The 15,206-nt window shown below is 35.2% G+C and overlaps 2 long non-coding RNA genes across 3 annotated transcripts; both read right to left on the reverse strand.

Annotated features, from left to right (window-relative positions):
• Positions 1 to 2,408: 2,408 nt before the first annotated feature.
• On the reverse strand, positions 2,409 to 3,383 carry LOC128919834 (uncharacterized). Of its 2 annotated transcripts, none has more exons than XR_008469972.1 (3): positions 2,987 to 3,383; positions 2,754 to 2,925; positions 2,409 to 2,696 (listed from the first exon to the last, which is right to left on the reverse strand). It is a non-coding gene; the product is annotated as an uncharacterized LOC128919834 (long non-coding RNA). The 2 variants fall into 2 exon arrangements; XR_008469973.1 differs by having other exon boundaries at positions 2,410 to 2,696; positions 2,754 to 2,859; positions 2,987 to 3,357.
• A 644-nt stretch (positions 3,384 to 4,027) lies between these two features.
• Positions 4,028 to 6,379, reverse strand: LOC128919835 (uncharacterized). Its single transcript, XR_008469974.1, has 5 exons — positions 5,716 to 6,379; positions 5,535 to 5,591; positions 5,413 to 5,477; positions 4,667 to 5,148; positions 4,028 to 4,592 (listed from the first exon to the last, which is right to left on the reverse strand). It is a non-coding gene; the product is annotated as an uncharacterized LOC128919835 (long non-coding RNA).
• Between the last annotated feature and the right edge of the window lie 8,827 nt (positions 6,380 to 15,206).

Consider the following 15,206-nt stretch of genomic DNA (forward strand, 5'->3'; position numbering starts at 1 on the left):
CATTTTAAAGTTAATGTATAAAATTTGTTTGAAAATTTGAAGTATATAATTTATTTTCGTATGTAATTTGCAAACACATATAGAAATATGCATAATATAATTAAAATATGTTATAAAATGAAAAATAACGATACAAATTAGTAAATGAAATATATTTTTTGTTTGGAAATGAACCACTCTAAAGCCCCGTGAGCGACTTTGATTAAGCGGCATCTGTTGGCCATATTTGTTTAATCAGAGCTGATTTTCACGACAAATTGTCAAGCTTCGGTCAACAGCTGCGAATATTGTTTATTTACAGCTAGTAGGTGCTGGCCGCCGCTGGCTTTTAGAAAAAGAAGAGTACCAAGCGTATTATATTTTTAAAATTTATAATATTATATTGAAAAAATTACTTTGGAAGATATTTTAGACTAAAGCCAAGGAATGTCAATAAAAAATTAATTAATTTTTATAATAACTCATAATTTGTGTTTTCATAGTCTCACAGCAGATACTTTACTTGCTAACAGTACAGAAAAATACTTACATACGTATATGAGTCAAAAACAGCTGATTTATAAATCTCCAACGATACTGAGAACCGTGTAGTTTTGCAAAGTGTAATTCTGTCTATACATTATTTCACATATACAATTAAATTATCTGCAACTTCAAATTTATGACTGTAAACAGTGTCTTGTCTGAAACCTCGTTTGGTATCGAACAGCTTGTGAGGCCATCCCACAGTTCCCTTATACCGAGTTGCTGATGAGTGCTCTCGAGTAAAAATCGTTCGGCTGTCGGTTGTGATTGCAGCTTGTCGATGTCGAACCTTCCTTGTGCTTGTTGACGGGCACGCTTAGTACAAAGTGCATATTTTTGCTGCTACAAGATAGTGGTCCGAGTCGATGTTAGGTCCTCGCAGCGTACGCACATCAGAAACACTTGAGACATCTATCACAACATGATCGATCTGGAATGAGTTTTTCGATCTGGGGAGAGCCAAGTAACTTGATGGATTTTCTTATGTTGAAATCTGGTACTACAGACAATCATATTTCGTGCCGCAGCGGAGTCGACCCGCCTCAACCTATTAGGCGATGTTTCGTGATTGAAGAACTTACCAACTGTTGTGCCGAGAACTTTCTCTTCACAAAGTCGCAAAGGACAATTTAGACGTCGTGGCGAGAGCAGTGTTGTCTTTTCTCATTTTGGCTCGCCTGCAGACGAATTTTTCTTGGCTACCCAGAGGATTGTTGATCTAAGACCTCCCTTTACTTCAAAACTTCTCTTGAAAAGAATGGCGGTAATTTTCGGCTCATGATGCATCTCTGCATCTCTCTCTCAGGTATTCAAAAGTGAAATTTTGTTGAATGTTACCACTCTAACAATCGAAATTGCTACTTAACTGCAAAAGGTTAGATTGTGTATGTGTTCACACCATATAGAGGTCATCATCCTACGCAAGTTGTGTTCACTAAAATACTCTCCCCTTCTTTCATGTATTTTGCCCCTGTCCGGAACCGATTTCGCATTCCTTTTAGGCAAGGCTTCCCAGATGAATATATTTCAGGTTAGTTTCTACACTCTCTACGTTCCGGGATTCTTGATTGATTTTATAACCAGCGACAAATTATTATGATTGTTAGTGATTCATAATTGTTTAAAGAACATGTAAGACATGAGCGCTGCACAATGCCGGTATTACCCCTGCAAGACGAGTAGATTTACTTATCTTATGGAATATTGGTTACCGGTAAAGAAAGCTTGTATTATTATTTTGGTCTCTTTTGTTCTAGCAGCAGGAAAAAAGTTACCATTTCTCCTCTTTTACGGCATGTCGGTGTGATTATCTTGTTCGCTCTCTCTCATTGATTTTGGTGCCAATGTTGCATATGTCTTTCTGCTCTAATTTTTCTTTGTTTTGAAAAGGTATATGTCACTCTGTGGTTAGCAGAGCCCCCTGTAGTAGTTTTTTTTTAATCACCCTGCAAGACAGGTACCGGCGAATTCTTTCGTGAAATGCCAGGGAGCGGTACCCGCAGTTTCAATGAAAGTTTCTATGCCATTCTTAAGGGCGAATTGACAAAAGTACCCGAAACTATTGTGTACGTGTGATCGTTCATCCCTTTCTTGCACATTACATTCATCATTTAGCAATGTATATATACCTCTTGCACAATTTGGGGAATGGTATTGGTACAATCACGGATGAAAGACCCAAATCTGCGAACCAAAACTACTTCTGCACTTTCAGTACTGTTCTGGTACTATTACGGGTGAAAGACCGAAAACTGCGAAGGAAAACTCCACGTGCACTTCCAGTACTGCAACCCACAAAAGCCCAGAAACTATACCCGCTATTTTCGGTTAGTTCTACCTAAATCCCAAATGAGAATTTAATAACAAAATCATTAATTATATTTCATATTTATTTAAAATATCATGCCATTTAGGTGTTTATTATTAAATTTACTTTATAAATGTATTATCGTACTACACTATATACATATGTAAAACGTATTGAATATTTGAAAAATTTTTGCTATCTGACAAAGGCTGGAGGAAGACTATCAAATGTCAAATACCCCGAGCGGCTTGGAAGTGTAAGCTGCGCACATTATGTGAGGACTATTTTGGTTTCTTTAGGAGATTTGGAAGATCTGTTCTTCCATTAATTTCATTAGTACTAGATTCGTCCATTTTCTGGATTTCTATAAAATATAAAGTAAAATTAGAATTTTTACAACATAAAAGTTGGTAATAATTACCTAATGTTTCAGGAATTCTAAATCTAGCACTGGCAACGTTCTAGTCTTAACATCCATGCTCTTGCTGTAGCATTTTCATTGAACTAATTTCGGCGAATCCATGTCCCTGTAAAGCGATACAACAACGTTATGATTCCTCAATACAAGGTGAAAATTAATCAAAAAAGTCCTCCTAATTGAACATACAAGAAGTTTTTAAGTTTCTATTATCATAAACATTCACTTAAATTTACCCTTTAATTTCTGTGTTTTAGCTGCTAATGGCACGGCCAACTGAGAGGCCGGTAATTCTAAAAATACTGCAACTGCTTTGCCCTCTAGCTCATTGGCAAAACCCAGTTTACACATGTCGCGATAATAAACGGTTACAAATGCACCTAAGCCATGTCGCTTCAGTTCTTCCCGGGCATGTGTTGAGCAAAAGGTTTAATTGCACGTAAAAAAGTGACATTAAACCTAATATCTGGTGTGTAAATGATTTGTGTTCGATGTAGCAGCGCGTGCATCCATAGTTCTGGATTTGCTTGCAGCACATATTCCATCGATTCGAAAGTTCTACGCTGCTGCCATAAGTGACACCAATTAATTTTAGAATTTAAGGCAAGATAATATTATTATATTCAACAATTATTTACGTATTCAATGGTTTCGCCATTGATGTTGACCATTGTTGGCGTAGTTTCTATTGCGTGCTTCGAATTGACAATCTTCAATTCCATGTTTTGGCTTTAGAAAAGATTTATTTTACGTTTTACTCATTTAAAAATGCATGCTTCAATAATTTAAACTTTAATTAGACTGCAGATTACTGATTTAAATAAAACACGCAAAATAATAATTCACAAGCAGCCATGATATAGCTCAAAACAAAACTTGATCAAACACGAGAACTTTGGTTGTTTCTTTCTATCATTCAGAGTGCTGTACGAGAGAAGAGTTGAGTTAAATGTTTATGCACATTTTGCCCTTTGTTGCATATGTGTGTATGTAGTGGTGTTATTAAAATTTCTTTGAATGTGTTGGAGTTACAGTACCCATGACTTGCTGGGCAGCCATCTATCAGTGGATACTGTTCGATTTATCATTTCAGGGTAACCCTTTAATCACAGGTATTGGTCATTTGTTGGGTCACCGTTGCGTTACTTAAATTTGGTTCATTGGTCTCCATAGGTCTTCATTCTATAGGTCACCTACTTTTCCGTTTAAAAATGAAAAATTGAAATTGTTTTATTTTTATTTATTTATTATAACTGTATGATGTATTTACATTTATAAATTAGTATTGTATAATATTTAAAATTTTTAATAATCATTATAGATTAATTTTTAAATATTAGCATTTCAGTACAAAGTGAACTTTTTACAAACGTTTTTGCAGCTATTTATACATTGAATTTTTATACATTTATATTTATACATTGACAAAATTTATATATTTTAAAAATAAAGTTAGTATTAATTATTAAATTTTTACTTTTTACATATTTCATATATAAATTTAGTATTAATTATTACATTTTTATTTTTTGTAGTTGTTGTTATACAATTCAAATGAAATTCCATTATTATTACGAATGTTATTAGTATTCGAACATTCATTTGTATAATTTAATAATATTTTACATCTAAATTATGGATTAGCAAATGAATAAATTAATACTAAACGCGAACGATTTCCTTATAACTATCCTGTAAGGATCCAACGAAACTAATAAATGTCAATTCCATACAATCCTATCCCATATGTACATCATAAAAAGGTTCAGCTCGTCGGAAAGAAGTTGTGCAACTGCTAATCTAAATGTCCGATGGGATTTGTTGTTGTCTTGTTTATCATGCCTGAAAAATATTAGAAATAGAAATTGTTGTTAACGATTAGTAAATAGGAATATATTTGTATTCGTAGTACAAACCTAAGAAAAGTTGTAGCTATTGTAATCCTCCATTTGTGCAAAGTTTTTGTGTTTATGGTCTGAGTAGGCAATTAAAAAGTAAAGTCCTCTCTCGATGAGCAAAAACTAAACTCTACAAATCCCTCATCATTCCCGTCCTACTTTATGGTGCAGAAGCGTGGACGGTGTCAACATCCGATGAGACGGCACTAGGAGTTTTCGAGAGAAAGGTTTTGGGGATTTATGGTCTCTTAAACATTGGCAACGGCGAATACCGCAGAAGATGAAATGATGAGCTGTATGTGTTGTTAGACGACATAGGCATAGTCCAGCGAAAAAAAGACAGCGGCTACGCGGGCATGGTCATGTTGTTCGAATGGACGAAAGTGCCTCAGCTCTGAAAGTTTTCGATGCGGTACCCGCCGGTGGAAGCCGAGGAAGAGGGAGACCTCCACTCCGATGGAAGGACCAATTGACGCCTAACGCCTTTGTGTTTTCAATATCTTAAATGGATAATGAAAATATCAGTAATGCTAAAAAACAAACGTATATATATATATATATATATATATATCTACAGAGCTTAATGCTTGTAATAACTAAACAAAAAATAAACAACTTTTTAACATCAAAATAAAAATTATTCTAAATAAATATTTTGGACACAATGCAACAGATGCATTCTTGTATATACATACATATGTACACATGTATGTACATATTAATACGCACTAACTAAACATGCACATATACGCATTTATATTTACCATGTTATTATCCATTGTTTCTGCGTTGTTGTTATATATATTGCACCAGTGCTAAATCCAAAAACCTGAAATTATTTAAAATTACTAATTTGTATTATGTATTAAAAATATATGAAACATACCTCCACCAATTCCAACGTCACCTCCTTGCTCTTCCTTTCCTGTGCACACACGTATAACTGGAATGAAATTATTTTAATTATAAAAACTAATAACAAAAACAACACAAATATTGCATTTATAAAATGGATAAATATCCAAAAACACTTAACAAAATAAAAGAAATATTTAAAACGCACTTACATCCATTCACTTTAAATTTTATTTTGAAATGAACAGCGGCCATGGCGGCGATTTTTGAACGGTTCATTGCGTCTCTCTCTTACACATACAAAAATTAGGGTTATTGAATTTTGCTACTCTAACTACCGAGATTGCCACTTAACTACAAAATGTTAGCAATGTGTATGTATTGGTAAAAGCTGAAAAAATTTGCATGTGTAGTGGTGTATGAGTTAGCTCCGTCTTGTAGGGACATGTGAAGATATTCGGCATGCAGAAATTTCTACAGTTAAACTAAATGTGCAGTAATGTTTGAAAAGTACATCATTGGTTTTGCCATACATGTATAAGAGTGTTTCTTAACTGCTGGTATCTGCTGGTTATCAGAAAGTGCCATTGACAAGTTACTTTTACAAAGAACGAAAGTAACGAAACGGAAAAATAGTAGCAATTAGCAAGGAAACATCTGAGTGCTATTTTAATGAATACAATATTGGGTTAAAAAAGCAGAAACTTGACTAACTGTCAATAGGTAGCAGTAGAAAACAGAACTTTTCTTTACTTTCAATGAACAGGCGAGCGCAATTTAGAATGCTCCCAGACATTGCTTAAAAATAGAATGTTTTCAGCATTGGTTCTGGACAGAGAAAGTCAAATTTAACATGCACTGCAGATCTGCATTGAGGTGCAGAACAGCAACTGTCTAATCAACTTTTCATCTTTTGTATCAAATTCTTGAGGAGACTCACTGGCTTTCTGATTGCGATTTGGAAAATCAGTTTCCTCTGCTCACTATCATTCCGCCTTTCTAGGGCACCCATCAATGTTTCGTTGTAGAATTTTTTAACGCCACGAATAACGCAGAGAATTTATTTTCCGCTTTCCAATTATTCGTAGCTGCCGTCTTTTCAAATTGGAGTTTAAAAATCTGGAACTTACAGGCATGTTCTGCAAATCGTTTTCGTGCAATATTTTCGCATATTCCGTTTTCAAATCGTTTGACATGTTCTGTAAATCGTTCCGTTTTTGTTTTTTCGAATATCACTAAATCGTTTTGAGGCCCTGTTCTGCAAATCGGAATCGTTACAATTTTGCGATTTCATATTCGGCAAGATAAACGATAGCGATTTTAAATACAAATCAACGATTTGCTTAAGAAACATTTATTACAATGTACGTATTTATTAAAAAACATAAAAATAATATTATTAAATATTATTAAGCATGTTTTGCTTGGACTTGTGGAATTTTCGCGGCATTGAGGGCATTTAAGATTTTCGAAGTTTTGGGGAAGAAAGTCCATAGACAAGCAGGTAAACGCACCACATGTTTCCGAAACGCAAGAAGGTGTTTAGAGATAAAATAAGAATTCACTCATAGAATAATCGTATTTATGCTGAAAATACCTTGTATGTTAAAAAAATATGTTTGATTACAAATCGTTTTACCGTAGCTGCATGAGTGCCATCATGCATCCTATCACTCTTGGTATTCTAAATGTTTGCACAAAATGAAGTTTTGCTTTTCTGGAATCCACTTCAAACATTTGAGGCGTAATCCACTTCGGACACAAAATATTTTCTAAAACATTAATCACTTCGGATAAAATTTTGGATATTGTGCTTCTACCCATAGTAATATCGGTATCCTTTTCAACTGAACGTTGATATGAACCTTCAGCGAAAAACCTAAGACTTGCCGCCAATTTTATTAAATTTGGTGTGGTCGTTTCTCTTCTTAAAGGTATAATTTCGTTAAGTATTTCTGAAAATGCATGCATACTTTAACCGACATCTGGAAACAAACTGAAACAAAAAGGAATCATCTCAAGTCGACAAGTAGAAACGTTTTAGTAAAACTCACGTGGAATCCGGTGCAGACAGGGGATTAAGTGCCCTGGAGATGATCAAATAATTGCGTCAATCAGTGCATATGTGTTAGTGATGTTCAATCGTGTGTTGCCCGCAAACGTTCAAATTAACACGTCAAACATCAGTTTAGTTTTGAGCTCGTAACGAACGGTCATCATGTCATCGTCGGATGATGATGATCTATTATTGGCATGTGCTGCAATTCTTATGAAAAAAAATTTCTCCGTTTTTGTATTATTTTATATTATTTAGTTTATTTTATTATATTTGATTTTACTTTATTGAATTTTATTATTTTATTTTATTTCATTTCATTTTATTCTATTTATTTTATTTTATTTATTTATTTTATTTTTTTTAATTTAATTTAATTTAATTTATTTAATTTAATTTAATTTAATTTAATTTAATTTAATTTATTTATTTTATTTCTTTAATTTTTTTATTTTCTTTTATTTTATTTATTTAATTTAATTTAATTTTATTTATTTATTTTATTTTATTTTTATTTTATTTTTTTCTTTTCTTTTATTTTTTCCGCTTCGCTTTACTTCACTTTTCTATGTCCTCTCAGCTTGAAATCTTCCCTGCAATTGAGCTCATGCTTGTCAAACATGAGTGGAGACGATCAAATTATCGTCCGTCAAATAGAAATATCAAAAATTTTTGATTTTCATCAAACAGAGCCGACAACAGGTCGGTGTAGCGTACGTGTAGCCGACGAGAGCCGACGACACCAACACACTTAAAGTGTTTGACGCAATTATTTGATCGTCTCCAAGGCACTTTAGAATGGTCTCTCAAATGCCGCCTTTCGACTTTACCTTGATAATATCGTTCACAACAAAAAAATGGCCATAAAAAACATTGTTTCTTTAATAAAAACTGTTTAATTTCAAATTATTTAAAATGTTGGACCAACAAATTCTCTTTAATTTGTTTTGTGAAACTGTCAAAAAGAAATCAGCTGTTTAGAATTGAAAATCGAAATCAAAATAAATCGCACGAATTGCAGAACACCTAAAACAAAAACGTACAAATTGTAATTTCGGATCCGAATTGAAATCGCGCGATTTCCCGAACATGCCTGTTAATTGTGACATCAAATGACGGAGTTTTGTCTTTGACAGAGCCTGTTGACACCATCGGTCGACTTAGTTGTAGGTCACGAAAACGATCTTTAAGATTTTCCACATCAACTTTAAATATATCTGGCTCTTTTGAAATCTGCGTTGACACTTCTGCTTTTGTGAGGTCACTTGCGCCGATATACATGCTTTCTGTTCTTTCAACTGACACCTGAGCTGTTAACTGTGATGACAGTTCTATTATTTGTAGGGACACTTCTGTGGACAAACGCTACAATTGTGCTTTCACTTATCTTTTTTCTAATAGAACAACTTAACACTTTATTACTCATTATGGGTCGGCTTTAGTATACCGTCCCACGATTTCGGGGTTAAAATGGATATGGGCGGATAGAGGAGGATTACGAATATATATAATTATATACATATATATATATATGTGGGAACGGTAGTGCGACCCATTACTAGAAGTGGACGCACATACAACAACATACAGCCCTGAAAGATAGCGAGTAGAGTAGTACAATAACATGCAACTCTGAAAGATAACGAGTAGAGAAGAGTAGCGAGAACAAGCTGGTAGGATAAAACGAACGATCTCAGAGTTGGAATAGACGCGGACGCGAACACACGGCACTGGTAACCTTTTTAACTTGTTAAACAAATATTCTTAACTTTTAAAATAAACGTTGTAATGAACTATTTTTAAAACAAACGTTGTAATAAACTATTCTAAACTTTTAAAATAAACGTTGTAATGAACTATTTTTAAAATAAACGTTGTAATAAACTATTCTTAACTTTTAAAATAAATGTTGTAATGAACTATTCTTAACTTTTAAAAGAAATGTGGTAATAAACCTTTACGTTTTAAATAAACAAATCCACAAACCCACAAATTGGGGGCTCATACCGTGGAAAAATTGTGGATAAAATTTTAATGCGTGTTTTACTTATCGGTGACTGTACATGAAGCGGTAAAAGCGTCCGTAAGCGTCGATATCCCAACATTTTTTTTTCGTTAACTTTCATTGAAGAAGACTAGCAGATCACTCAAGCTGCGGGCGAGAGTGAGCTAGTAAGAACATATTGGTTGGTGTCAGTGAATAAGCAGAACGTGCGTTGGAGAAGACTAGCAGATCACTCGAGCTGCGGGTGAGAGTGAGCTAGTAAGAACATATTGGTTGGTGTCAGTGAATAAGCAGAACGTGCGTTGAAGAAGACTAGCAGATCACTCAAGCTGCGGGTGAGAGTGAGCTAGTAAGAACATATTGGTTGGTGTCAATGAATAAGCAGAGCGTGCGTTGAAGAAGGCTAGCAGATCACTCAAGCTGCGGGTGAGAGTGAGCAAGTAAGAACATATTGGTAGGTGTCAGTGAATAAGCAGAACGTGCGTTAAAGAAGACTAGCAGGTCACTCAAGCTGCGGGTGAGAGTGAGCTAGTAAGAACATATTGGTCGGTGTCAGTGAATAAGCAGAACGTGCGTTGAGGAAGGCCAGCTGGTGAGCGGCGGTGAGTAAGCAGAAAGGCGAAATCAACTAGAGAGCACAAGCTGAAACAAAAGCGGAGCGAGTGTACAACGTGAAGGCGTTCCGGCGAAAATACAAGTACAAAGCTTATGTGTGATGAATGAGCAGAACGGCGATTTAAGGAAAAGCAAAGGTATTTGCAGCAGCGAGAAACATTTCATTCAGAAGTAGTTTGTTTAGAAACATTGTAATAAGAGTAATTTGTTTAGAAATATCGTTATAAGAGTAATGTGTTTAGAAACATTCCATTCAAAAGTAGTTTGTTCAGAAATATTCAGATACCGTAATATTACTGTGTGGTGCCCAAAATATGGACAGACAAACGATACTGACGTTTAACGTCAGGGAACTGCAACAAGCACTCCGTGAACTAGACATTTCCGTTACTGGACGTAAAGCGGAGTTGCAAAAAAGACTATTGTTGCACTACGGACATGAGACAATTACGGACGACAGAAATGACGAATCAGTTAGTTCCTATGAAGATGTACAAGACACAAATTTTACGACCGCGGTGACACCGATTAATAGATCCACCTTTACGTTCAACGATATAAAAGAAAGTTTAACACAATTTAGTGGAGATGATAATATTGATATCCGACAATGGATAAGCGAATTTGAGGAAAGCGCAGTAGTAGTAGGATGGAATAATGTGCAAAAATTCATTTATAGCAAACAACTGTTAAAGGGAGCCGCCAAATTATTCATTAGAAGCCAACGAGGCTTAGTGAGCTGGGAACTCCTTAAGCAAGAACTGATCAGTGAGTTTGGGAAAAAATTATCGTCGTCAGAAGTACATAATCAGTTAAGAAGTCGTAAGAAGAGGGTAAACGAAACGTTTCGCGAGTATTTGTATGTTCTTACTGAAATTAGCAAACCATTAAGCATTGATACGGAGAGCTTAATAGCATATTTCATTGAAGGTATAACAGACACGAAACTAAACAAAGCGGTTTTGTACGAAGCAAAAACAATTGAAGAATTAAAAGAAAAAATTAAAATTTACGAAAAAATTCATTGTAAACCAGTTAGGTCAATACAGAATACCGGCAATATTCCTTACAATCAAAAACATACAAAATCGTGTTTTAAGTGTGGAAGCTCTACACATCTCATTCGTGACTGCAGCAGTCAGCAAACAAAATGTTTCAAATGTAATGGCATAGGACACAAGTCTTTCGAGTGCAAAAGTGCTGAAAGTATAAAAGTAAAGAAGGAATCAGATAAAATTAATGTTGTAAATGTTACCGGAAAAATAAGTTTACCTGTAAAAATAGTGAAAGTAGGTGGGCTAAAAATTGATGCACTGGTTGATACCGGATGTTGTTTGTGTTTAATTCGGCGTGATGTTTTCGATAAAATTAATTTTGATGGTGAAGTGACCGATGACAAAAGAACTTTGTATGGCGCCTGCGCAAAAGAATTTTCAACGTATGGTAGTTTCATTACAGAATTGGAAGTTGATGATTTAAAATTCTTACAGCAGTTTCACATCACCAGCGAAACTGCTATTCCATATTCGGTATTCATAGGCACATCAGTATTAGATAAAGTCAACATTAATATAAAGCCAGAAGGAGCGAAATTTGTAAAGAGAAACAATATTAAACCAGAGGTAGAAGGAAAAAGTAAAGAAAACAGAATGGAATTACTACATGAGTTTGAGGAGTTATGTTTGAATGTAGAAGAATATAGCGATAACGTAGTTATTCGGGAATTGGTAAATAGTTATAAGCCCCAATGTATTGAAAAATGTCTAACTAAAATGAAAATCGTTTTAAGCGACGAAGTACCTGTATTTCAACGTCCACGAAGACTATCTTTAGAAGACAAAAATTTCGTAAACCAGCAAGTAGAAAATTGGTTAGAAGCTGACATCATACAGCCAAGTTTTTCAAATTACGCATCTCCGATTGTTATAGTAAACAAAAAAGATGGGTCAAAAAGGTTGTGTTGTGACTACAGGTTGTTAAATAAGAAAATCATTCGAGATAATTTTCCGATGGCACAGATCGACGATGTTTTAGATAGGTTGCAGCAAGCAAAAATATTCACAACGTTGGACTTGGAAGATGGATTCTTCCATGTACCTGTAGCCGAAGATTCGATAAAATATACAGCATTCGTGACCCCAGATGGGCATTACGAATTTAAATACGTTCCATTCGGTATATGTAACTCGCCAGCTGTATTTTGTAGGTTCATAAACTATGTTTTTAGAGACCTCATAAAAGACGGAACGATTTCTATATATATGGACGACATCATTATTCCTTCCAAAGACGACGATGAAGGGATAATGAAACTGAAACGAGTTTTAGAAATAGGATCACGATACGGTGTGCGTATCAAATGGAAAAAGTGTCAATTTTTGGAGAGAAAGGTTAACTTCCTCGGATACATTATTGAGGCGGGAACAATTAAACCTTCTAAAGAAAAGATTCAGGCTATTCAAAATTACCCAATACCAAGTAACAGAAAGACTGTTGAACGATTTATCGGGTTAACTTCTTACTTTAGACGATTTGTGAGTGGGTACGCATTACTAGCAAAGCCTTTAACAGATTTACTTAAGAAGGACAGCACTTTTAAAATAGGAAAAGAACAGGTAGCATCTTTTCAAACTTTAAAGAATGCCTTAACCACATCACCGGTTCTTCGGTTGTACAACCCTCATGGTGAAACCGAGATCCACACAGTTGCATCAAAATTTGGATATGGGGCAATTTTTATGCAAAAGTGTAGTGAAGATCAGAATTTTCATCCAGTACAGTTTTTAAGCAGAAAAACAAGTCAGACAGAAGAAAACTATAGCTCATATGAGTTAGAAGTCTTAGCAGTCATTACAGCGTTAAAAAAATGGCGAATCTATCTAAAAGGAGTAAAGTTCACAATAATTACAGATTGTAACGCTTTCGCGCTTACGATGCGTAAAGAAGACGTACCCCCCAGAGTCGCAAGATGGGCTCTATTTTTACAAGAATTTGACTACCAAATTGTACATAGGTCCGGATCTCAGATGAGGCATGTAGATGCTTTAAGCAGAATGTATTGCCTACAGATGGAAGAGACTTTAAGACATCGATTGTTACAAGCTCAGTTGAATGATGATTGGACAAAAGCTGTTAGGACAATATTGGAAAAGGGTCACTTTGAAGATTTCTATATCTCTGATGGAATTTTATGCAAAGATCCTTCTAAAGAACTAGTAGTTGTACCTTGTTCAATGGAAGAGGACATAATAAGGACAGTGCATAGACAGAATCACTTTGCTGCACGTAAAACACAAGAGTTAGTAGAGAAATCTTATTATATTCCACAGCTAGGACAGAAGATTGTTCGAATAGTAGCCAGTTGTATAGAGTGCATTGTAGCAAATGCAAAAATGGGTAAGAAAGAAGGGTTCCTTACCCTGATTCCTAAAGATGATCAACCGTTAGGCACTTACCACTTAGACCACTTAGGACCTTTGACGGCTACTGCAAAACGTTATAACCACATTTTATCAGTTGTAGATGCGTTCTCTAAATTTGTCTGGTTGTACCTAACAAAAGATACTGGTGCATTAGCAGTGATTGATAGGTTAGGTAAACAAGCAGCCATTTTTGGAAACCCAAGAAGAACTATAACGGACAGAGGTGCAGCCTTTACCTCCCAAGTTTTTAAAAACTATTGTAGTGAGCAAGGAATACAACATCTATGTATTGCGACGGGTGTGCCGAGGGGAAACGGACAGGTGGAGCGCATCCACCGAACGGTAATCCCAATATTGACGAAACTGTCTTTGAACAATCCAGATCAATGGTATAAAAACGTCGACAATGTACAAAAATGTTTAAACAATTATCCAAATCGTAGCACAAAGGTGTCCCCATTTAAACTATTATATACATTGAAAACGAAGTAATAAAAGAGCTAGAAACCGAACGTGAACAGATTAGAGAGACTGCTAAGAGAAATATTAAAGCAATACAGGAAGAAAATCGGAAAAACTATAATGCGACTAGAAAAGCCGAACAAACGTATGAAGAAAATGAATTAGTAGCTATAAAGCGTACACAATACGGTCCCACATTAAAGATTAAGAAAAAGTTCTTAGGTCCGTATAAAATTATTAAAAAGCTGAACCACGGTCGGTATGATGTCGAGAAGATAGGTGAACATGAAGGACCGAATCGAACGACAACAGTAGCCGAATTCATGAAAAAATGGTGCGTGTCGTTCGAGGACGAACGAATGTCAGGACGGCCGAGTGTGGGAACGGTAGTGCGACCCATTACTAGAAGTGGACGCACATACAGCCCTGAAAGATAGCGAGTAGAGTAGTACAATAACATGCAACTCTGAAAGATAACGAGTAGAGAAGAGTAGCGAGAACAAGCGGGTAGGATAAAACGAACGATCTCAGAGTTGGAATAGACGCGGACGCGAACACACGGCACTGGTAACCTTTTTAACTTGTTAAACAAATATTCTTAACTTTTAAAATAAACGTTGTAATGAATTATTTTTAAAACAAACGTTGTAATAAACTATTCTTAACTTTTAAAATAAACGTTGTAATGAACTATTTTTAAAATAAACGTTGTAATAAACTATTCTTAACTTTTAAAATAAACGTTGTAATGAACTATTCTTAACTTTTAAAAGAAATGTGGTAATAAACCTTTACGTTTTAAATAAACAAATCCACAAACCCACATATATAATATATATATATATAATTATATATATGACGCTATGGCTATAATCGCTTAAAGCGGTTCCTACGCCAAATATATATATATATATATTTAATTCGCAGATAGCCGAATCCACCAGAGCGCGCCACTCATTCCTCCTTTTTGCTTTTTGGCGCCTACTGGAAACACCAAGTGAAGCCAGGTCACTTTGCACTTGGTCTTTCCACCGGAGTGGAAGTCGTCCTCTTCCGCGGCTTCCTCCAGCGGGTACTGCATCGAATACTTTCAGAGCTGGAGTGTTTTCTTCCATCCGTACAACATGACCTAGCCAGCGTAGC

This window comes from Zeugodacus cucurbitae, chromosome 2 (assembly GCF_028554725.1).
Source record: "Zeugodacus cucurbitae isolate PBARC_wt_2022May chromosome 2, idZeuCucr1.2, whole genome shotgun sequence".
Lineage (NCBI taxonomy): Eukaryota > Metazoa > Arthropoda > Insecta > Diptera > Tephritidae > Zeugodacus > Zeugodacus cucurbitae.